Here is a 24197-nt window from a genome sequence, read left to right on the forward strand (position 1 = left end):
GAGAAAATAAGTTTTAATTACTTATGTTTCATGTTCTTTAAGTACTTACTTATCATTAAAAGGCATGATTTTTCTTTATTTGTATAACAATTCATATGAGAGTTTAAATGTTTTTGGCTAAGCTTGCTAGTTTACTTGTATTCTGCTACTTGAGCCTTACCTCTAGCCAAGCTTTTTGCTACTTATTTTGGAAAGGGAAGTCTCATGGACTTTGCTGGGCTGGCTTTGAGCCTTTGTCTTCTGCATAAAGTAGCTGTGGGTTGCTAGGATTACAGGCATGAACTATAGGTACCTGGCTTTAAGAGTTTTTTTTTCTCCCTCTAAAGCAAGAAACTACTGAATATCATTTGATACAATATTATTTCTAGTGTTTCAGAAAATACAAATTTGTGAATTCTTACAAATGTATGGAATCAAGTTTTTCTAAGAAGTTTAAATGTTTAAGTACACAATCTCACTATCTTAGAAACATTTTTAATGTTATTTGTTAAGCTTACAAATTTGTTTTTAGTTATCAAGCTATGAGAGCCAGATTGCCAAGCTGCAGTCTGAGGTTGAAAAAGGAGAAGCATTACGACAAAGTCTGGAATATGATCTGGCTGTTGCTAGAAAGGAAGCTGGCCTTGGAAGACAAGCTGCTGAAGAGCAATTAGCTGAAGCCCACAGGATCCAAGAAAAACTTCGTGGTAAGAATATTGCTATTTCGGGGCTGGGAAGGTGGCTCAGTGGTAGAGCACTGGCCTTGCATGCATGAGGCCCTGAGTACGATTCCTTAGCACCACATAACCAGAAAAAAAAAGCCGGAAGTGGCACTGTGGCTCAAGTGGTAGAGTGCTAGCCTTGAGCTGAAGAGCTGACAGCGCTCAGGCCCAGAGTTCAGGCCCATGACCAGACCCCCCCCCCAAAAAAAAGAATATTGTTATTTGTTTTAATGTTTAGGGCTGTAACATTATTCTAGAGCATTGCTTGATGTGTATATTTGTATAGGATCAAAGGGAGGGTTTGGTTCATTGACTGGCCTTTGATTGATGGACTTTGCTGAGTGTGTATAAAATCTGGCAATTCTGTGAATACTTACTTACTTTAGATTCTTTAAAAAAATTTTATGATGTTGAAGATCCAATCCAGGGCCTTGTGTGTGCTACTTAAGTATTCATCCTCCTTCAAAATGTATTTCAAGGGCTGGGAAGGTGGCTTGGTGGTGGAGCGCTTTCCTTGCATGCATGAGGCCGTGGGTTTGATTCCTCAGCACCACATAAGCAAAAAAGAAAAAAGCCACAAGTGGTACTATGGCTCAAGTGGTAGAGCACTAGCCTTGAGCTGAAGATCTGAGGGAGAGCGTCCAGGCCCAGAGCTCAGGCCCCACGACCTGACCAAAAAAAACAAACAAAAAATGTATTTCAAAATTACTTTTGCTTCCTACTACTACCATTGTTAAAGAAGATCTTCCAAGAGTACAAAGATACCCTGGATTCTAAGGCATATTGGAAAAGACTGGAGCAGATAAATTAGATCAGTCAAAGCATTGCAAAAGTACTTAGAAGGTACAAGAGACATACAAGTCTTCTCAGACACAGTCAAAAGACTAAATCTACAGATGTAGGGACAGGGGCTGGGAAGATGGCTCAGTAGTAGAGTGCTTGCCTTGCATGCATGAGGCCCTGGGTTCCATTCCTCAGCACCACATAAGCAAAAAAGAAAAAAGCCGGAGGTGGCGCTGTGGCTCAAGTGGTAGAGCGCTAGTCTTGAACTGAAGAGCTGAGGGACAGCACCCAGGCCCAGAGTTCAGGCCCCACTACTGGACTCCCCCCCCCAAAAAAAGATGTAGGGATAGATGAGGAAGAAGAAATAAAAGCTAAAGGCTTTGAAAACCTATTCAACAAAATAATAGCAGAAAATGTTTGAGAAATAGAGTATCATCCTTGTGCTTGGGGCCTACCATACTCCAAACAGGCAAGATTAGAAAAGAAATGGTCCTAGATACAGTATAGTAAGCTATCTAAATATACAGAATATCGAAAGTGTCAAAAGAGAGGAAACAAGTAACTTACTATCACAAGCTCATTGTAAAAACAGCAGATTTCTCAACACAGATAGGTAAATGCAAGGAGGACTTGGAAAGACATTATTCGAGACCCAAAAGACAACTGTCAACCCAGACTATTTTACATAGTGAAGCTATCCATAAAAATTGGTTGAGAAATAACAACATTCCACAATAAACAAAAACTACTGGAATTTATGGCTTGCAAACTAGCACCACAAAAGGTAGTTAGGGAAAAATTACCCGCAGAAGAAGCAAACATCACAAAAAAACAAAATGCCAGGAAACATGGCATACTTCTCTCAATATTGACATTGAATGTTAAAGATCTTAGTTCTTTAGTCAAAAGACATACACTAGTCAGGTTCTGGTGGCTCACATCTGTAATCCTAGTTACTTAGGAGGCTGAGATCTGAGGATCGTGGTTCAAAGCAAGCCTGGGCAAGAATGTCTGTGAGACTCTTACCACCAATTAACCACTAGAAACCTGGAAGTGGAGTGGTAGCTCAAAGTGGTAGAGCACTAGCCTTGAGCAAAAAGAGCTCAGAGAAAATGCCCAGAGTGTGAGTTCAACCCCCATGACTGAAAAATCGAACAAACAAAACCCTCAAAAAACATAATGGATACTTAGATCAAAAAACAATATCTAAAACAAGATCTAACTCTTGGTTGCCTATAAGAAACACATGGCTTGGGGTAAAAGAATGGGAAAAAAGACCTTCCAAGCAAATGGACTTCAAAAGTGTTTAGCATTAGCCATATTTATATCTGATACTATAGATTGCAAGCTAAAAATTAGTCTGAAGAAACAAAGTCACTTCATATTAATGAAGGTAATGATCCATGAAGAAAAATTATGATTGTTAATATATATGCTCCAAATAGCTCACACTCAGATTTATTAAATACTTCTGAACTTACAAACTTTGATAGATAATAACACAATAATAATGAGAGACTTCAGTATTTCACTTTCACAGATAGGTTATCCACACAAAAACATCAGTAAAGAAATCCTAGAATGGCAGCATTAAATGGCAGTGTAGACGAAATGAAATGATCAGACATCTACAGATGTTACAACACAATACACATTCTTCTTGGCAGCTCATAAGACTTTCTAGAATATATAGCAAGTCTGAAAAAATATAAAAAATTGAAATATTCTATCAGACCAAAATGGAATTAAACTAGATCTAAACAGAAAAAAGATACTACAGACAGTATTCAAACATAGACACCAAACATAATACCAAACCTCAAATTATCTTGAAGAACCAGGGTAAGCCGGGCACTGGTGGCTCACGCCTGTAATCCTAGCTACTCAGAAGGCTGAGATCTGAGGATCACGGTTCAAAGCCAGCCTGGGCAGGAAAGTCCATGAGACTCTTATCTCCAATAAAACCACTCGAAAACCGGAAGTGGCGCTGTGGCTCAAGCGGTAGAGCGCCTGCCTTGAGCTGAAGAGTGCAGGGACAGCGCCCAGGGCCCCCATGACTGACCAAAAAAAAAAAAAAAAAGAACCATGGTAACAAAAACATGGTATTGGCACTGTATGTATGTATACTTTACAGGAAATCATGTCATTTACAGGAAAGTGAATGCAATTGGAGGACATTTGTTCAGAAAACAAAATATCACGTTTTTAGTTATATGAAAACTATATATATTGGCAAGAACAAAATATCCTAAATTTCTAAAATTCTGTATTTTCATACTGTTAGACCAAAAAGGCTACAGGTTCTTATCTTTTAAAAATATGCACACATAAGTGCTTTGCTTTTTTTTGCTTTTTTTTTTGTTGTGCTGGGAATAAAACTCAGTTGAGCATGCTTGGCAAGCACTGTCTGTCTATCTACCTATCTCTCTATCCATCCATCCATCTATCTATCTATCTATCTATCTATCTATCTATCTATCTATCTATCTATCTATCTATCTATCTATCTATCTATCTATCTATCTATCTATCTATCTATCTGTCAGTTGTGGGGCTTGAACTCTGGGTCTGGGTGCTGTCCCTGAACTCTTCAGCTCAAGGCTAGCACTGTATCATTTGAGCCATTGTACCACTTCTGGTTTTCTGGCGGTTTTATTGGAGATAAGAGTTTCATGACCTTTCTTGTCCGAGCTTGCTTTGATTGGTGATCCTCAGATCTCAGCCTCCTGAGTAGCTGAGTAGCTACCAGTGCCCGGGTAGGCAAGCACTATTTATAGCACTAACTACAATACAAGCCTTCTTTTCTTTTTAATTCTGATCAGAGATCTCAAACTGCTTTTCATAAATAAATAAATAAATAAATAAATAAATAAATCACAAACTGCTTTTCATAAATAAATAGCACACACATTACTATACTGCTGAACCAAATTACAAAAGAGACTCAAGGTACAAAGTTATAGTAGAGGGTGCATAATTTTTTTTTAAGGATTTGACAATGAAGTGTCTTTTTATTCTCTTCCTCTGAAAACTTGCATGGAGAAATTAAACCAAGTAAAAGAAATAAAACTTATAGGCCTCAGGGGTCTCAAAGGAAAAACAGAATAAAATCAGGTATCCACTAATATGCTCAGACATTGCACACTTAAGTGGTCCTGAATAAAAAATTAAGAATGGTTTCTAAAGGGATGGGGAAAACATCCACTACCCTTTACAAATTTTAAATTTAAATTAGCATATTTGTGAATTTAATAGCATTAAGATTACCTTCAAATGAAAAAAAATCCCTATTTGTGCATTTAAAACACACAATGCATACATACAAGTATCTATTCTTTCCACATGTCAGCGCCCATTCATATCATGGTTTGGAAATGAGGAGAATAGATTCCCCTTAAACTGCAAGTCAGTAGGTGTTTCTTTACAGTTAACTTTAGCAAAATTCATACAACATAGTAATTAACAATGATCTTTACTTGTTAACTCACAAGGGAACACCTTCAAAACTGCATTTTGTTAAAGTTTCTGTACTAAAATGTAGAAAAACTGAACTACACAAATATTGAAAAGTTAAAAATTCCTTAATTTTTTATTCCTGGTACCACTACCACAATTCACAGGGCAATATAGCTGATGTAATGAAAAGAAAAAGCTACAACAGGTGAAAGACCTCAGGAATGTACATCTAGTTGACACTACGTTGCATTAATCAATAGCTGCACTTTTTGCAAACTGTGGCTGTGACAGTCCTGAACAAGTAGGGTTTCCTGTTTAAGCTGCAGTAACTTTTCTGACTATGGATCATCGTTCCTTCTGTCGCAGATTTTTACAGTTCCTCTAATGCATTTGGGACGACTGTCTCAAAGTAAACTGCAGCTTTCCTGACAACTCCTCGCTCTCTCTCCTGCTAAGAACTGTAGCCCTTTTTCTGTTGTTTTTAAAACCTTCTACTACCATATCCACCACTTCCACCACCAGATCCAATAACCACCACCATATGGACTGCCAGAGCTTCTTCCATCAAAACTGCCCCCTTTCATGGGTCCACAATTTGATTGCTGTTGTCCACTGTAATTTCCAAAATCATTATAGTTACCGCCACCAAAATTTTCTCCTTCATTGTAACCATCATATCCTCCTCCACCACCCTCATATCCTCCACCTTGGTTTCCATAACCTGTTCCACCACCACCATATCCTCCTCTACTACTACTATAACCAGGATGGCCACCATAGTTGCCACCATCACCTCCAAATCCATTGTATCCACCATCACCTCCTCTATAGCTACCTCTGCTGCCACCACATCCACCACCATAGCTTCCTCTTCCACCAAAGTTTCCACCACGTCCAAAATTACCTCCACCACCTCCAAAGTTTCCTCCACGACCCATAAAGTTGCCAGATCCACCTCCACGGCCTCTTTGTGATCCAGCAGACTGCATCTCTTGTTTAGAAAGGGCCTTTTTCACTTCACAATTATGCCCATTAATAGTTTGGTATTTCTGAACAACAATTTTATCAACTGTATCATGATCATCAAAAGTTACAAAAGCAAATCCTCTCTTTTTTCCACTCAGCCGGTCTTCCATAACTTCTATGGTTTCAGTCTTGCCTTATTTTTCAAAGTAGTCTCTCAAATTATATTCTTCTGTATCTTCTTTAATACCACCAACAAAAATTTTCTTCACTGTTAGATGGGCTCCTGTCTTCACAGAATCCTCTCTAGAAACCTCTCTCTTTGGTTCCACAACACGTCCATCAACCTTGTGGGGTCTAGCACACATGCCTGCATCCATCTCTTCAACACAAGAATAAGTTACAAAACGGAAGCCCCTGGAACATTTTGTCTGAGGATCTCTCATTACCATACAATCTGTGAGTGTGCCCCATTTCTCAAAATGTTCTCTTAAACTATCATCTGTAGTTTTGAAGCTCAGACCACCAATAAACAGCTTCCGCAGCTGCTCTGGTTCCTTTGTATCATGGCCCTCCTCCCTCCGGTGATGGAAGGCGATGGCCAGAGTCGGGCTGGGGGTGACCGGGCGGCAGTTTTACCTCCATTTTGAGACCGGACTCGCCTCTTCCAACTCGAGTTCAATATGGGACCGAGAGGAAGAGGCCGAGGGTGCATAATTTTGGAATATATTTTGAAAGGGTATAAATTTGATTGAAAGACATGGTTTGCAGCTATGAAAATTGAACAAGGAAGCATGTTGAAATTGTTTTGGGAAGGTAGCAAGGGGAGAAGGGGGAAAGGAAATTGATATAAGGGTTGAGATTGATTGGGACATATTTTAAACATGTCTGGAAATATAGCAGGTGTGAGCTACTGGTGCCCTGCTCCTTTTTATTGGTATATGAAATTACTCCCCCTTCAAGAATGCTGATACATTTAATTCCCCTCATTAGAAAATAAAGTTCTAGCTTTCTTTGATTGTATGAGCTTTCTTCTTTTATGTATGTGTGGTACCAGGGTTTGAGCCTAGGGCGTAAGGTTTGCAAAGTGGTGCTCTATGAATTAAGCCACAACCCAACACTGATGCATTTAACGTTAAAGACATTTTTACATGTAGCTATTACAGCCTTGACACTGAAGATTTTACCTGCTCAAGGAGAGTTCTCCATTAGACCTCCCTTGTACCGGATCCTCTTTATATATTCGTGTTCCATAGAAATACCACTAGAGTGCCCCTGAATTGTCTTCCCCTAGAGGTTCTACACGGAGACTGTCTGCATCCAGACCCTTGGCAGAAAAGGAAGGAGGGTTGGGGAAAACAATGAACTAAATAAATGGAAGAAAACTTCAATACACGAACCTATCACCTGTTTCAAAATGCCAAGTACAGGATATCATTTTTCCATCTGGGCAGATAAAACACAGAATGTGATGGGGGTACCTTCTTCGAAGAACAAGATATAGAAATGCTTGAAATGTTCCCTACCCCAACCACGGCTCCCACCCCTCCAAACATGGAGAATTCCAATGAATGGTCTGACTACCTGGCTTAGATTTACTTTATATGTACACAAAAGGTAGTGGGTAGGATAAGATGCTCTAAGGCTTTGTCCCGTGTAATGCACTATGGCATCTCAGTCAGAACCCACAGCAACATTCTGCTCCAGCTGAGACTCCCAATTTACCCCAGGACCTGACCTAGGCTGGAGTCCTGAACGAAGACTACTTCTAAATGACACGACCAAGAAAGGACTAGAAGTCATCACCAGGTCTAATACTGTATGATCCGGACACCTGCCAGCCGGGCATCCGTGGCTCATGTCTGTCATCCCAGCTACTCAGGAGGCTGAGGTCTGAGGAGCAAGACTCAAAGCCTGCCCAGGCAGGAAAGGCCATGAGCCTCTTTATCGCCAATTAACCACCAAAAAGCCAGAAGTGGAACTTTGGCTCAAGTAGTAAAGCATTAACCTTGAGAAAAACAAAAACAAAACAAAAAGGGCTCAGGGTCAATGTCCAGGCCCTAGTTCAAATTCCTACCACCCCCCCCAAAGATCCAAGAGCTCCAACATCTAACTAACCACTAAGAGATAGAAGCAGCACTGTGGCTCAAGTGGTAGAGCACTAGCCTTGAGCAAAAAAGCTTAGGGACAGTGTGTAGGCTCTGATTTCAAAGCTCCATTCTCAAATACTGGGTTTTTACTGTGCTAGAGCAAGGTCTTTCAGGGAAGCACCTTGAGTAGATCGAAGACATCATCTGCATCTAGCCGGTAATCACAGAGGCAGTGCAGAATCTCCACGCGGGTACAAAGAGGCAGGTCTTGGAAACTGGCTTCTCTCAGGGGGTTGGCTTTCCCCTCCTCAAGCTCCCAGCGGTAGTTGATAATGTCTTCCAGGTAGCTGTGGAATGTCTGAGGCCTACCCATAAGGCCCAGACAAAAATACATGAATGTACACAAAGCTGTGGCTTGAGAGCTGACAAACTTATCAACGGCAACAAGGAGGATCTGACGGTCTTGTCTGCTTTATGTATTAGACCAACTACATGAAGTTCCAAAGAAGATAAACATGTCCTAAGAGCTCCCCATGGAGATCTCTTTTAAAACACAGGCAGCAGCACACGCAAGTCAACAGCAAACTACGAAGTGGAGACGACTGTCTAATCTTTTGCTCATCCTATTTATTTATGCATGCATGCGTGCATGCATACATGCGTACATGCCAGGCCTGGGGATTGAACTCAGAGCCTAGGCACGGTCCCTGAACTTCTTCTGCTCAAGGCTAATGCTCTACCACTTGAGCCACAGTGCCATTTCTGGCCTTTTCTGTGTATGTGGTACTCAGGAATCGAAATGCATGCTAGGCAAGCACTCTACAACTGAGCCACATTCCCAGCCTCCAAATACTCTTAAAGATCCATTTTCTCTTTACTTTCCTATTCAAAATATTAGGAAAGACCACTGGCTGTAAGTTAGTATTGCATGAGTAAAGAGACGAAGACCTACTTGAAGTTACCTGTTTCTTATAGCAAAGAAACCAAGACAGAGCAGTAGAAAGAGAATGAAAACAAGGATGAGTCAACTGCTTTCTAACACCCAAGGTTAGCCACTTGATAGAAGTCAGCAAAGAGCTCTTTAGCCAGCTTCAGACAGAAGACACTTCCCTTCTATTGGCCAGCCCACAGACAGAAGCAGAGGGCTGGGGTACTGGCCGCTATTAAGGGTCAGCTGGCTGGAACTGGCAGAATTCATGACTAGGCAAAGCAACTGATTTAACAGCTGCAATGTGTTTGGGATATCATAGAAAAAAGGCAGTTACTGACCTCTTAGAAGCACATGTCAGGGACATGAAAAGGTATCCAGTCTCCTTACTAGGTAGTAATTAAGGCAAAGAACCATACACAATGCAGACTAAATGAAAAGTAGAATCGCCTCCTTCCACACGCTTCAAGCATTTGTGAGGCTTAACTAATGCATGCACATGATTGATGAGGCCATATTTAGCAGGAGTTCTTGTAAATCAGCAAGTGAAGAGGTTGTATAAGATAATCTGAGGCCTGGGGTAGAGCTCAGCAGTGCACCATCCCCAGTACTGGAGCCACAGCCACTGACTGACAGTGTCTATCCTTTATTTGTGTGGGTAGATGTGAATCCTGAGGCTTGAACTCAGGACCTGGGGGTGCTGTCCTTCAGCTTTTTTGCTCAAAGGTAGGGCTCTACCACTTGATCCACAGTTCCACTCCTGGGACTTTTACTTGTTAATTGGAGATATAGAGTTTCATAGGTTCCTACCTAGGCTGGCTTGATCTGCAGATCTCAGACTCCTGAGTTACAGGTACCCAGCTTGAAAGTGTTTCTTCTTTAAGATCACAGAACCTAGGCCAAAATAGCTAACAGATCTTTTGTTTTGTTTTGGACAGGACTTTACAATGTAGCTAAGCCTGTGGATGAAATCTGAGGATCATGGTTTGCCACACCACATACAGTTGGTTAAAACTTCTGGAATGAAAGGTTCTGGACAGGAGTGGAGCCTGGCATAGACTCAAGCCCCAGGCATCCCCCAGGAGTTGGTGGAGAACCGGATTCCCTAGAGAAGACAATCTGGTCAGACTTAACCCATTGTTCTCTGAGAAAGAGAAGTTCCAGTGTGACTGCTGTTCACCACAGTGACCCAGGGCCCAGTGGCAGGATGCCTGCCCTGTGCCCTGACAAGTCCCACCTGGGAGAGCATCTGTCCTGCCTTCAGGCCAGTTCAGGCCTGCCATTGTACACAACAACCCTTGCTTCCTCCTCTAACAAGCAGCTCAATATCCAACCACCATGGGAACCCAGTCCGAGAGGCACAGGCACAATGGAGGGGGAAGCTGCCGAAGCAAGCATTTGGAAAGGAGCAGAGATCACAGCAGGCAAAGCAGCAATGAAGATGTGTCTACAAGGAGTCCTTAGCTGGGTTCAGCAAAGAGAGGCTGGCACAGGTGGGCGGAACACTTCCATAAAGCTGCCTGTGGTGGATAGATGGCTTCTGATTTGTGGTTCCTGGTATCTCCAGCTGAGTGGACATCTTTCTGTGACCAATGGGTGTCACGCCACCTTCTGCGGAGTCTGCGTGAGAGATCGTGTTGGACAAAGAGCTTCAACGAAGCATGCCTGCAGGAAGGGGGTGTTGGTTCAAGGCTTCCCATACACTTGGCTGCACCTTTATAGCCTCTATATTACTATATTCTTCTTGGCTGTACATTCGTTGCCTTTATTCTTGTTTTGGCTACTTTTCTATTGATCCACAAACAGAACATGTTGTATCTTTCCAGTCCAATAGAGACGGCTTCTCTAAGTACTAAAGACTAAGACCAAAGATTAAATGTGGGCAATGCCCCAATCAATCTATGAAACTCCTGCAACTTCTCAAGCGGTTTTGCAGCTCACGCATAGTAAATATAGAGACTTAAAATTTCCAGATATGTCCAACAGACAAAATCAATGAATTAAACTAAGTTAGAAGGAGTTATCCCAGTAGTTCAGAGAGTTCTAAAAAAGAAAGGACCTCTGATTATAAAAGAAAAAGAAAGATTCTCCCAACAGTTATGATTAAGGTTAGTCCAACTTACGTTATAGGGAATAGATGGTGGTTTCACACAAAATATAAAGTTAGTAACATATTTCCTGAACCAACCAAAGAACCCTTTCCTTATACAGGAGCTTATAAAGATGAAAATAGTTGGATAAAAATTTTAAAAAAGTATAATGTAAGTACAGCCCTGTCTTAGGTTTGTTAATTATTAAACATAAAAAGGCTGAATAGATGACGTATTCTATTAAACAATATGCTAGACTTGTTTCGTCCACTTAGCTTAAACAGTTGGTGGGATAGTCATCAATTTTCATGTAATTCATCAATGCTTTGCCTTTAAAGAAATTGATTACGTGCTTAAATAAACAAAGAATCTATGTCAAAATCACACACTGTATAAAAATGTTAAGTCTCCTCAATAAAGATACACTCAGATGCAACTCTTTTGAGTCTGTGTCTGTTTGTCACTTCGCCGACTCCTTGCCCACCGCCGACTCCTTGCCCACCTATCCCGAGATCCCTGTCCCGTCAGTTCCAGTGCTCCAGCCGAGCTGGTCCATCGCAATGGTTCAAAGCCAGCCCAACAGACAACCTGAGATTCTTATCTAAAACAAAACAAAACAAAAACAGCAAAAAAATCTTACATGGAGGTATAGCTCAAGGCATACAGCACCAGTTGTGAGCTAATCTTAGGACCAACTCAAAAAATACTGAAATTGGAATTTTGCAATAATAAATGGGGTGATTTGACAAGAATACCTAGAGAAGTTCTATAAACACCTAACAAGACATCACACAAGTGCTGCCCTGAGCTACATCACATGGCTGAGATGACCTGGGAAGACCATGGTTTGAGGCCAGCCAAGCAACAAACACAGAATTGGGCATTCCATGCCTGTCATCCCAATTCTGAGTAAGGCTAAGATCTGGAACAGTAGGGCTCCAAATCAAGACAGCCAAAGGAAAAAAATCCTGGGACTTCTTATCTCAGCAGAAAATGCTAGCCCTAAATGCAGTGAGAAGACAACTTATAAGAAGCTAAATCTGGAAAAATCGCTAAAAGAAAGCATGTGAAAATGATCCTTTTGTAGTATCACTGATTTCGCACACGGGAAAAAAATGTGAAATATATAGGAAAAAATGTATTACATTGACTTGAACTAAATGAAACTTTTTTTGGAGGGAGGGAGGTCATGGGGCTTTAACTCAGAGACTGGGCACTGTCCCTGCGGTCTTTCACTCAAGGCTAGCACTCAAAGCTAGCTCTCTATCACTTGGAGCCACAAAGCCTCTTTTGGTTGGTTTTCTGGTAGTTAACTGGAGAGATGAGTCTTAGGACTTTCCTGCCAGAGCTGGCTTTGAACCATAACCCTCAGATCTCAGCCTCCTGAGTAGCTTGTATTGCAGGTGTGAGCCATCAGTGCCCTGCTAAATAAAAACTCTTGTTCTTTAAAAACATAAATGGAAAATACACACTAGGAGCAAATATTTACACTTTGACATTGTATGTCTAACAAGGGACTTACATCCAGACTGCATAAAAAATCTTAACAGTTCCATCTACAAACTAGTAAATACCCCTAACTGAACATAAGTAATCAAAAGATGTGAGTAAACGTTTCACCAAGAAGAGATGTACAAATGAACAAGAATGATGTCCAACATTCCTGGTCATCGGGAAAATACAAATTAAAATGACAGTGAGTTATTATCTTAAAGACAAGAGAATCGGTGAAATTAAAAGAGCAAATGTTGGTAAAGATACAGAGCAAGCAACTAGTCTTCTCCTATTTCACTAGTAGAAATATAAAATGTCACAACTACTTTGGAAAAAGAGTTTGGCAGTTTCTTGCCTTTAAACATACCATTACCATAAGATTCAGAAATTCTCAAAATAAATGAAAACACATTTACAGCAACATTTGCATGCAAATACTCACAGTAGCTTTATCGTAACAACCTCAAAAGCAATATACATCCCTATCAACACATGGAAAGGATAAACAGCTTGCAATTCATTTTTCACTAGATACAATTTAATCCTTCACTTGGCCAAATGAACAAATTGATACAAACAGCAATCCCAAAGAATTCTGCAGACATTGCACTGAATGAAAGAAGCTGGACTTGACAGTGTGTTGTCCCATTAGCACAAATTCTACAACACAACTACAAGGTATCTTAGTAAAACTGAGGCCACTGACAGCCAGACCAGTTTACATGGGAGAGCAACTACAAAGACAACTTTCTGGGAAGATGGAAATGTCCTATGTTTCTGAGCCGAATGATGACTACATGGCACATTCATTTGTTCAAATCCATTGGCCTGCCAGGTGCCAGTGGCTCACATTTGTAATCCTAGCTACTCAGGAGGCTGAGATATGAGGCTCCTAGTTCAAAGCCAGCCCTGGCAGAAAAAGTCTATGAGACTCCTATCTCCAATTAACCACCAGAAAGCCAGACGTGGAGCTGTGGTTCAAATGATAGGCAGCTTTGAGCAAAAAAAAGCTAAAGGACAGTGCCCAGGCCTTAGTTCAAGCCCCCAAACCAGTACACAGACCCAGTCATGCGCACACACAGAAGTGGCCTGTATGCTCAAGATATGTGATTTTACTGCATGATGTCACAAGTTCAAATAAACACATTTAGCAGGAGCACTGTAATTTCCAAAGAGATAATTTTAAAGGACAAACTTTCAGTACGAGATTTTGTTTTTGAAAGCAAAGCAAAACAAAACAAAACAAAGAAAGTGGGGTTGGGAATGTGGTTCAGTGGTACGGTGCTTGCCTAGCATGCATAAAGCCCTGGGTTCAGTTCCTCAGTACCACACACACAGTAAAAGCTAGAAGTGGCATCATGGCTCAGTGATAGAGTGCTAGCCTTGAGCAAAAGAAGCTCAGGCACAGTGCCCAGGCCCTGAGTTCAAGCCCCAGGACTGGCAAAACAAAAACAACAAAAACACCCCTGTGAATACTAGAGAAGAAAATGGAAAAAGAAACCCCAGCAAGAGTGAACGGAAGAACCCAGGTGCTTATCATCAACCTTGGGGAACAGAGATAGGCAATATTCTACTACTAGCAGAACTTGGGTGTGCTCCAGAGCCGTTGGCTCCTACGACTCTGAAAGCATGTAACCTCAGACCCCTGCTCTACAAGTGCAAGTGCTGGACCCACATAGTGCAGATAACCCCAATCACCCATCAATGTGAACACTGACACTCTCCCTGCCCAGGAGACAGAACAGGGCTCCTGAATTGTGTGAGGCAGCCTGTCAACTGCTTTGTACATTTTGTCCATTTACATGTATCCTCAGTTTTCCTTCTTTTGTACTTATAAAAATACATCTCTGATAATGCTTTTGCAATTTGTGCTGATTGCTCGACCTTTTCACCTGTCGTGTGTACGGCCGGGGCGGGTCTGCTCCCGGTTCTCAGGGGCACAGGCCTCAGGACATGGGCCTGGCATGGCCGTGCACCCCAGCAAAGCCAAGGAGCTTCGGAGAGTCCACAAGGGCCCAGAGAACCATGAGACCCTCCTCAGAATCCAACGTCTCTACTTTGGGGAGTGTTTATTTGTGCAGCAAGAGGAAATAAACACACCCAGGGCCTCATGCATGCTAGGCAGGATCTACAAAAGGGAAGGCTAACAAATGTCAGGGCTCTTTTCAAAAAATAAGGAAAAGGGGAGGTGCAGTGGCACATACTTGTAGTCCAGCTATCCAGAAGGGTGAGAACTTTAAGGAGAACCCCTTGAACCTAGGAGTTCTAGACTAGCCTGTACAACACAGCCCATCCCAGGCTCCAAAGACAACCACCACCAAGAAAACAGATCTCAGCACAAAACAGTTTTGTCAACATTGATCAAATTTACTTGCTAGTGCCTTCACAGACACTAGAGAGCTATTTATTTGGCAGTTATAATGGCATCAGAGAGCCCAGAGGCTCCAAGTAATTATGCTACTGCTACCAGGTTATGTGGACAACAGAAGACACAAGTGCAAGAAATATAGAAAAGTCTATCGTTTTGTTAGGAGGTATTTCACCAATATTTCAAAAAAAAACCAGAAATAGGCACACACAAGAGACAAAAATTCTACACTTGAGTGGCAGCTGGTGTAGCTACGAGTCAATGATACAGATTTGTGAAAAGCAAACTCAACCATCACAGTAAAGAATGAGCAGGGGCTGGGAAGGTGGCTCAGTTGTAGAGCACTTGCTTTGCATGCATGAGGCCCTGGGTTTGATTCCTCAGCACCACATAAGCAAAAAGAAAAAAGCCGGAAGTGGCGCTGTGGCTCAAGTGGTAGAGTGCTAGCCTTGAGCTGAAGCGCTGAGGGATAGCACCCAGGCCTGGAGTTCAGGCCCCATGACCGGACCACCCCCCCCCCTAAAAAAAGAAAAAAGAATAAGCAGACACAGAGCCTGGGAGCTCATTTGCATACTATGCATTAGGGTATACTGTCTTATACAGACTAGGGGTAGATTCTACGATTGGCTAGTCAGTTCCCTGTGCGATAAATATGTGCTAAGAGCACAGTTAGTAGTTACTCCCCTTCGCTGATAGCAGCCCTGAAGCAAGCAGGCAATCAGATCGCTGATAAACTCCACATCATGTCTGTGAAGAGCTACCTCTAACTCCTGAGAGAGAAGAGGAAAGAGAGAGATCAAATACTGAGACTTCTTAAAATCTACACTACCACCACAAACACAGAGCCCAGGCAACAGAAAATGGCTGGTCAATGAAGCAAAGGGCTTGCTGTCATTTTCCCTCTTCCCCCAGTTACTGCTGCTAGAGGAGCAATGAGAGCTTTCAGGCTTTTCATAGAGTTTCTCTTACTGCCCCTACCATCCCCCCCATTTCTTTTGTCTACACTCTGGAAGACATACCCACGGTTCTTGGGGAGGGTTGGGGAAGACAGTAATGGGGGGCAGGGACTGAACTCAGGGTCTTGCACCTGCTAGACCTGTATCCTGTATTCTAACACTTGAGCCCCTGTGTGTGTGTGTGTGTGCGTGCGCGCGCACGTATGTGTGTGTGTGTCGATCCTAATGCTTGAACTCAGGGACTGGGAGCTGTCCTGAGTTTATTCTGCTCAAAGCTAGCGCTCTGTCACTTGAACTCAGCACCACCTCCAGCTTTCTCTGAGTAATTTACTGGAGTTGAGTCTTAGGGATTCCCCCCCCCCCCCCGGGCTGGCTTGGCAGCACAATCCTCAGCTCTCAGCCCCTTTTGCAGCTAGGGTTACAAGTGTGAGCCACGGGCACCCAGCTCAGCCTGCTTTTTTGTTGGCTATTTTGGAGATGGAGCTTGGAAACGGTTCCGCCTCGGCTGACTACTTACTAACGGCAATCCTCCAGATCTCATCCCAGCCCCATGGCTGTGATACAGGTGCATATTTCTTTTTTGCAAAGCCATGCTAGCTGTATAATCAACTAGTTTGCATATTGTATAGTATTCTAATTTAGTGGCAAAACAAAATACAGGAGCATTAAATGCTTTATAATCAATTACAAGTATTCTTTGTTATATAACGGATTCAACAAATAAACCAACTGCAACACTGTATTTTGAACTTAACAGAACTGGGAGGAAGAAATTTTGGCAACTTTTACTTTAATGATGCTACTCCTACATGTCTAGAGGAGATTGCTAGAATAAGACGGCTCTTACATCATCTGGAGAGTAATACCTTGGTGATATGCATTTGTTTTGTTTATGTTTCCAAACACTCATGTGTACAGTCTAGGGCCTGGAAATCCCTTTTCTGGGCCAACCGTACATCACACAAAGACTTTTTTTCTTTTTGGTCAGTCGTAGGGCTTAAACTCTGGGCCTGGGTGCTGTCCCTCAGCTCTTCAGCTCAAGGTGAATGTTCTACCACTTGAGCCACAGTGCCACGTCCAGTTTTCTGAGTGGTTTACTGGAGCTAAAAGTGTCATGGACTACTCTCCTGCCTAGGCTGGCTTTGAACTGCAATCCTCAGATCTCAGCCTGCTGAGTAATTAGGATTAAAGGCGTGAGCCACCAGCACCAGGCACAAAGACTTTTCTCCATGGTCTTCCCAGGTGAATTTCACTTTGCCAATCCTCCAATTTCGATGCTTGAACTACAGTAGCTAGGTACCGTGCAACACACCTGCCTATGAGTCCCTCCTCTCCCAGAGTACATCAAAAGCGCAACCTGCTTGCTCTTAAGTGTGGCTTCCAACTCTGAAGAATGGTAGAGATGGGACCCAGGCCTTTGCACACACCAAGTACTATTCCACTGATCTAAAGTCCCAGCCCCAAAATGCTCATTTTTCATTAGAGGTGCTTAGACTGAACTATGTAATGTCTCCTAGAGTTTATATTATTAATAAATATATTACTGGCTCTGCCAAGTAATTCTAACTACCTAGGAGGCCGAGATCTGAGGACTGAACTTCAAAGCCAGCCCCAGACAGGAGTCCATGAGACTCCAATTAACCACCAAAAAGCCAGGACTGGAGCTATGGCTCAAGTAGCAGAGCACTACACTAGCCTTGAGCAAAAAAAAAATCTCAGTGACAATGCCCAGACTCTGAGTTCAAATCCCAGGCAAACGTGCACTCATGCATTTGCGTCTACATACACACACACAGAGGACATACCAAATTAAGTTGTTTTAACAGCCATACTTGAGAACATAAGGCAAGAACCAGGAGGGCATTGCTCAAGAGAGGACTGCCAGAAGACTAAAATAGGATATGCATGATCTCTTAGAGACCAGACTTGGAAAACATTTAATGTTGATTTTATTTTTAAAAAATAATCATGGGGCTGGGAAGGTGGCTCAGTGGTAGAGCGCTTGCCTTGCATGCCTGAGGCCCTGGGTTCTATTCTTCAGCACCACATAAGCAAAAAGAAAAAACCTGGAAGTGGCGCTGTGACTCAAGTGGTAGAGTGCTAGCCTTGAGCTGAAGAGCTGAGGGACAGCGCCCAAGCTCATAGTTCAGGCCCCATGACCGGACCCAAAAATAAAAATAAAAATAAAAATAAAAATAAAAATATAATCATGATTTGGAGTAGAATGTAAGATGTGCATCATTAACTTTTTTGGCTGAGGACAGCTCCTGGGCCTGGCACCTGTAGAGAAGGCTTCAACCACTGAGCTAACCCCCAGGTTTCCTAAATCAATATGAAGGGGGAACAAAATCATAAATGATCTTCAATCAACTATTAAGTGAGACAAGAGGCTTCTCAGGCTTCTCTCTGGGAGAAAAGTTTGCTTTTTTATAGGGTAAGTACAATAGAAGGATACAGAGTCCGGACTGTTGGATTAGGAGAAATGAACAGGCCCATGCTGTCTTTCAAACAATATTCCAGCCCCTTTCCTTGCTTCCCATTTCCCCCCACACCATAGGTCCTAGAATATGGTAAATAACTCAGTACAGTCTGTAGACAAACAGGTTCAAATACAAGACTGCCTTTTAAAACGTAATTCTACAATACTATGTTTAATATAACAGAACGCCACCTGGAAATATACTAGGGTGGGCGAGAGGCATGTAGGCATGGATGCACAAATGCAGACCTGAGCTAAGAAGATGGTTAAATCATTAGGAGTGACATTGTCCAAAAGAAATGTACTCATTACCTGACTTATGTAAATGTGACCAGTCACCCTTGTAACAATTTTTTTAAGTTATCATTAAAAATTAGAACCAAACCGGGCCTAGGTGGCTCTCACCTGTAATCCTAGCTATTCAGGAGGTTTGAGATCTGAGGATCAGGGTTCAAAGCCCGCCTGGGCAGGAAAGCCCATGAGATTTTTATCTCCAGTTTAACCACTAGAAAAACAGGAAGTGGCACTGTGGCTCAAGTGGTAGAGCGCTCACCTTGAGCTGAGGGACAGTGCCCAGGCCCAGAGTTCAAATCCCATGATCAACCAAAAAAAAGAAACTTTTGCAAAGGTGGAGAAATATTTTCGTGCCAAAGGTCATATGGCCTTTTATAACATCATTATGGGCCATACAAAGTTATCAGTACCATCATAGCAGATACATTCCTGTCTGTCTGTCCCCTCATTTACCAACTGACTTCCTAGGCCTTCAATGGGCCACAGGCCAGACTTTCCCCATCCCTGTTTAACGAGTAGTTTGAGTTGTGCAAGATGAAAAGCTCTGGAGATGTGTTTGTTTCACAACCATAAAATACACTACTGAATATAACCATGAAAATAATACTACAGAAACGCACTGGTGGCTAATGGTAATTAATTATTGTACAATGAAAACTTGTTAACAGGAAAAAAGTCATTTTCATGATTTTTCTTTTTTCTTTTGGCTTTTGCTCTACCACTTTAAGCAACAGCTCCACTTTCTGGTTTTTGAGTGGTTCACTAGCGATAAGAATCTCATAGGGGGCTATGAATGTGGCTTAGTGGTAGAGTGCTCGCCTAGCATGCACGACGTCCTGTGTTTGATTCCTCAGTACCACATACACAGAAAGAGCCAGCAGCGGAGGTGTGGCTCAAGTGGTATAGCACAAGTCTTGAGCAAAAGAAGCTCAGGGACAGCACCCAGGCTCTGAGTTCAAGCCCCAGGACTGGCAAAAAAAAAATTATAGGGATTTTTCTGCCTGGGCTGGCTTTGAACTGTGATCCTCAAATCTCGACCTCCTGAGTAGCTAGTGTTACAGGTGTGAGCCAGCAGCGCCCGACTAATGGGTTAACTTTTAATTGTAGCAATGATATAAATGTTTTAAAATTGTTACCACAATTAAAAAATACTTTTCACAGCAAGATGTTGTGTGTTCCTCACACGAAATAAGTGGTCTCCAAGGGGTGGTATGGACAAAGAAGGGAGGTAAATACCACCCGTGATACACAAAACAAATGCTGCACTAAGTCATATTACGTTTATCTCATCTTCCTCTTGGAAAGAGAGCAAAGACTGAGGAGATACCAGTATCCAGTTTTTTGATATAAAGAATTTGAATTCTCTTCATACATAACCCACTGCTTTAAGTATGGATAAAACTGTCTCCAAAGAGAGTCCAGAGATCCAGGTTATTCAAAGCTTTACTACTTAAGATTTCAACCCAGAGCTTAAGTGTTAGACTAAGGCACAAGGGACCCTCCTCCTAAAGACATCCACCCCAAGCTTTTTTTTTTCCTCTTCTCACTTTCTCTCCTTGGGCCTTTTGTATTCTCCTTTCACTGTGCGCATTGAACTGTGAGCACAGAAATCTGAACTTTACCAAGATGCTCGGGGACAGCAGAGGATGGGGAAAGAAAACAGCAGAAAAGAGTGAAAGGAGACTCCATTCCTACCACAGCTCTGTGGCTTCAGAGGAGCTGCGGAGAGTAACAGGATTTGCCTCTCTTGCAGCTGGCACCACAGCTCATTAGGGAAGAGCCTGCTTAACGTGTACACACACACACACACACACACACACACACACACACACACACACACACACACACACACACACGCACGCACATGTGCACGCGCGCAGTATTGAGCCAGGCATTTGTGGCTCCTTCCCTCAGTGTTGACTATAACTCAAAATCATCAACCGGAAAAATGTTAATTACACAATAAATGTGTGAAACTAGAATGATTTTTCTGCAAATGTTTAAATTAGGAATAGTGGCTCCAAAGGCTGTTTTAAAAAAAGTATTCAAAATTGCCTAATCTTACACACACACACAAACACACACAAAATACCATGACACAAACAATGCCCAATGACTGAAAAAGCAGGGAGTGTGGTGCCTACCAGGCTGGGGTGGGAGGCACTAAGCTGGACAAGCATGGCTATACAGACGGAAAGGCAGATCCTAGCCAGGACACACATGCTCTGTGCAGGTCCAGTCGGACGCCCACCTTCACCAGCCTTCACCAGGCGGCAAAGGTCTCCTATCGGGGCTGATAACTTTCCTGGGTTCCACAGGAGGTAAAAACAGCACAGCTTCCTGGAGTCATTTGCCTTTTTGTTTTATTGTTGGTGCTTGTTGCTCAGAAACACATTTTCAGTTTTTTTCCTGCAGTTCTGGGAGGTAGCACCCATAGTAGGTAGATGCTCTAAGATTATTTATCTGTTTAGCCAGTCCTGGGGCTTGAACTCAGGGCCTGGGTGCTGTCCCTGAGCTTCTTTTGCTCAAGGCTAGTGCTCTACCACTTGAGCCACAGTGCCACTTCTGGCTTTTTCTGTGTATGTGGTACTGAGGAGTTGAACTCAGGGCTTCAAGCATGCTAGGCAAGCGCTCTACCACTGAGCCACATTCCCAGAGTCACCTCTCAAATTTTTGACTTTTAAAACGAAGATTGGGGCTGGGTGTCAGGGGCTCATGCTACTCAGGAGGCAGAGATCTGAGGGTTGAGGTTCAAAGCCAGACTGGGCAGAAAAGTTCCTATGACTTACCTCCCAATAACCACTCAAACACTGGAAGTGGAGCTGTGGCTCAAAGCGGTAGAGTGCTACCTTTGGCGGGGTAGAGTGGCCTCAGAGACAGCACCCAAGCCCTGAGTTTAAGCCCCACAAATGACCAAACAAACAAAGCAAAATAAAAAAAGGCTGACCAAACCCCAAAGGTTTAGCTATGTTTGGTCTGCATCTGCATCTACATTTGGTATGCACAGGATATTGTGAGGGACAGCAGGAAGGTGAAGAGAGAGCCCCAGTCCAGTTGTGAGAAGTGATAGGTTGGTTACTACTAGAGGGATGACAGTGGAACAGGCAATGAGAGATGAAAGGGAAGCATTTCAGAAGTACAGTCAATAGCTTGGCACCTACTTGTAGGTAAAGAAAAATAAGACAAGAAAATTTAGGTTGAGTTTTACTTCCATCTAAAAACAGAGCTAGATAAGTGTAAACAAGGAAAAGGCTAGATTGGGGTGGCAATGATAACAAAGAATTACACTGGAGATAAAAATCTTCTCAGGGTATACAGTGAGATGTAATCGTGGAGTGTTGTACAGACAGCTGTTCACACCCAACTGAACCTCAGCTGTTTACGTCCCAGACTTTTGTGTAAGAATGAAAACATACGCAATCAGATGTGCTTCCCACAACTGTGGAAAGGTGTCGCTACCGCCTCGACCAGCAAGGAAGACGCGACACGGGACTCTTCTCTCTGCAGTTTATTCAGGACCTTTGAGTAATCTTCTCACCCCAACCCCGGGGAGAATTCCCCACAGCCTTAAGTACCGCTGGGTAGCCAACCCTGATACGCCACGTGGGAACCACCAATAGGTTCAGGTGCACGGAAGCAAGCCAGATTCTTTGCCTTAGCCATATAAGGAGTTGTTTACCACAGAGAGCACTCGCCATCGGGAAGGCGGGGGAGGGGGGTGGAAGCCGGCGCCATCTTCCAGGTGCGGCCTCTCGCAGCTCTCTACAGTTCCCCCTTTTTTGTTTAAAGAACACAGATGAGAACAGAGGTCTGATCCCTGTTGTGCAATGCAAGGACTGCATACAAGCCTTCTCCCAGAGGGTACCTTCTCTAGGGATGACTCAGCCTGTCCATTGATTCGTTTTTCACAAGGACGGGAAAAGGCGAATCGAACCCGTGTGCAATCAAACATGCTCTCCTCGAGGGCAAAACTCATGCCTCTCGACTGCAGTACTTTGGCTTTGCAATCTGTGTTCATTGTTTTAGGGTGGCAAGCCACGCTTGGGGGGACTGACCTGCTCCAATGACTGTAAAGGCTTGGATAATCATGGCTGCACTGCGACGCTGAGAACCTCTAATTTGGCAAATGCACCACAGACATACCAAGGAGGCTAACACCAGAAGGCCTGTCAGGGCTCCCAAACCCGCCCACTCCTTAAGATGATTCATAGCAGCGGAGATCCATGAAGATAACCCCTCCGCCAATCTGGCATCCACTCGGGTCGAGTTCACCATGACGATGGCAACCCTGAGCTGTTCCATCAGGCTGTCGAACTCCCCAGTTCAATTACCTAAAAGATAACTAGACAACTGTTTAGACAAATTTGCAGCGTTTTTTAAATAGGTTTTTTCCTGGGCCTGAACTCTGGGCCTGGGTGCTGTCCCTCAGCTCTTCAGCTCAAGACTAGCGCTCTACCACTTGAGCTACAGCGCCACTTCCGGCTTTTTTCTCTTCTTTTTGCTTATATGGTACTGGGGAATTGAACCCAGGGCCTCAGGCATGCAAGGCAAGCACTCTACCACTGAGCCACCTTCCCAGCCCCTTTCTTCTGGGTTAATTGCACCACAGCAGCAGCTAATCCAGCATTAGTTAGTGGTCCACCCAGCTCTCTGCAAACTTTCATCCATGCTTCTAGTCCCCTATTCTTATATGGGGTTATGGCGGCTCTGCATTCCTTAGTGCACTGCTCGTAAACAAGCTGTTTAATTAATGGCATGGCTGTATCTGGGTCACCAAAAATTCTGCCAGCAGCTTCGACCATATGAGCAACAAAGTCCGAAAACGGCTCCATAGAGCCCTGCAGGATTTTGGTGAGATTGTCACTCACCTCGCCTTTATTTGGTAAGGCCTTCCATGCCTTTATGCCAATTTTATTGATTTGTTCATAAACTTGAACCGGGTAGCCTATCTGCTGATTGGCGAATCTCCCCTGTCCAAGCAGCATATCTCTGTCCCAAGCTGGGTTCCCCGCAGCCTGATTGGCTGCAGCCTCTTCACTAGCAAATTCAATCAAAAAGGCCTTCCAATCTAAATACTGACCTGGGCTCAAACAAGCTCATGCGAGCCCACTCCAATCACTGGGTGTCATGCAGTGTCTGTTTAGGGCCTCCACCTGGGCTACAGTAAAGGAGGCTGTGATTCCTACGTCCGCACAGACTCAGCCAAAGATTTTATAACCTTAAAATCTAAGGGTTCATGATACCGCTGTCCCTGTGGATCCTGAAATATTGGACAGGCTAGATGTAACTTGGTTCTGACCGCTTTCCACACACCTGGGCTGAAAGAGCAGCCGGGGCTGCCACTTCCGGGGTCCTCCGCATAGAGCGGAGGGGCCAAAGGTGTCGGGCGGTGCACTGAGGGTGAGCATTCGTCTTTATCTGGGTCCTCTCTCTCCTTCCCTTTCCTCCTCTTTCTTATCTTTGTTTTTTCTATTTGTTCTATTAGTGATTGTAGTTCCTCTGAGTCTGTAGACTCAGAGGTCTCTAGTTCGGCAAAATCGGGGTATAACCCCCCCCTGCTCTCCTCCTTTTCGCTGTCTGCCCTTTCCGATCTTT

At 43.2% G+C, this 24197-nt stretch overlaps 1 pseudogene; it reads right to left on the minus strand.

Moving 5' to 3' along the window:
• Positions 1-5239: 5239 nt before the first annotated feature.
• LOC138807627 (heterogeneous nuclear ribonucleoprotein A3-like) lies at positions 5240-6591 on the minus strand (annotated as a pseudogene).
• Between the last annotated feature and the right edge of the window lie 17606 nt (positions 6592-24197).

The sequence above is a fragment of the Dipodomys merriami genome, unplaced genomic scaffold (assembly GCF_024711535.1).
Source record: "Dipodomys merriami isolate MVZ:Mamm:240054 unplaced genomic scaffold, mDipMer1.0.p SCAF_422, whole genome shotgun sequence".
In the NCBI taxonomy this organism is placed as follows: Eukaryota; Metazoa; Chordata; class Mammalia; order Rodentia; family Heteromyidae; genus Dipodomys; species Dipodomys merriami.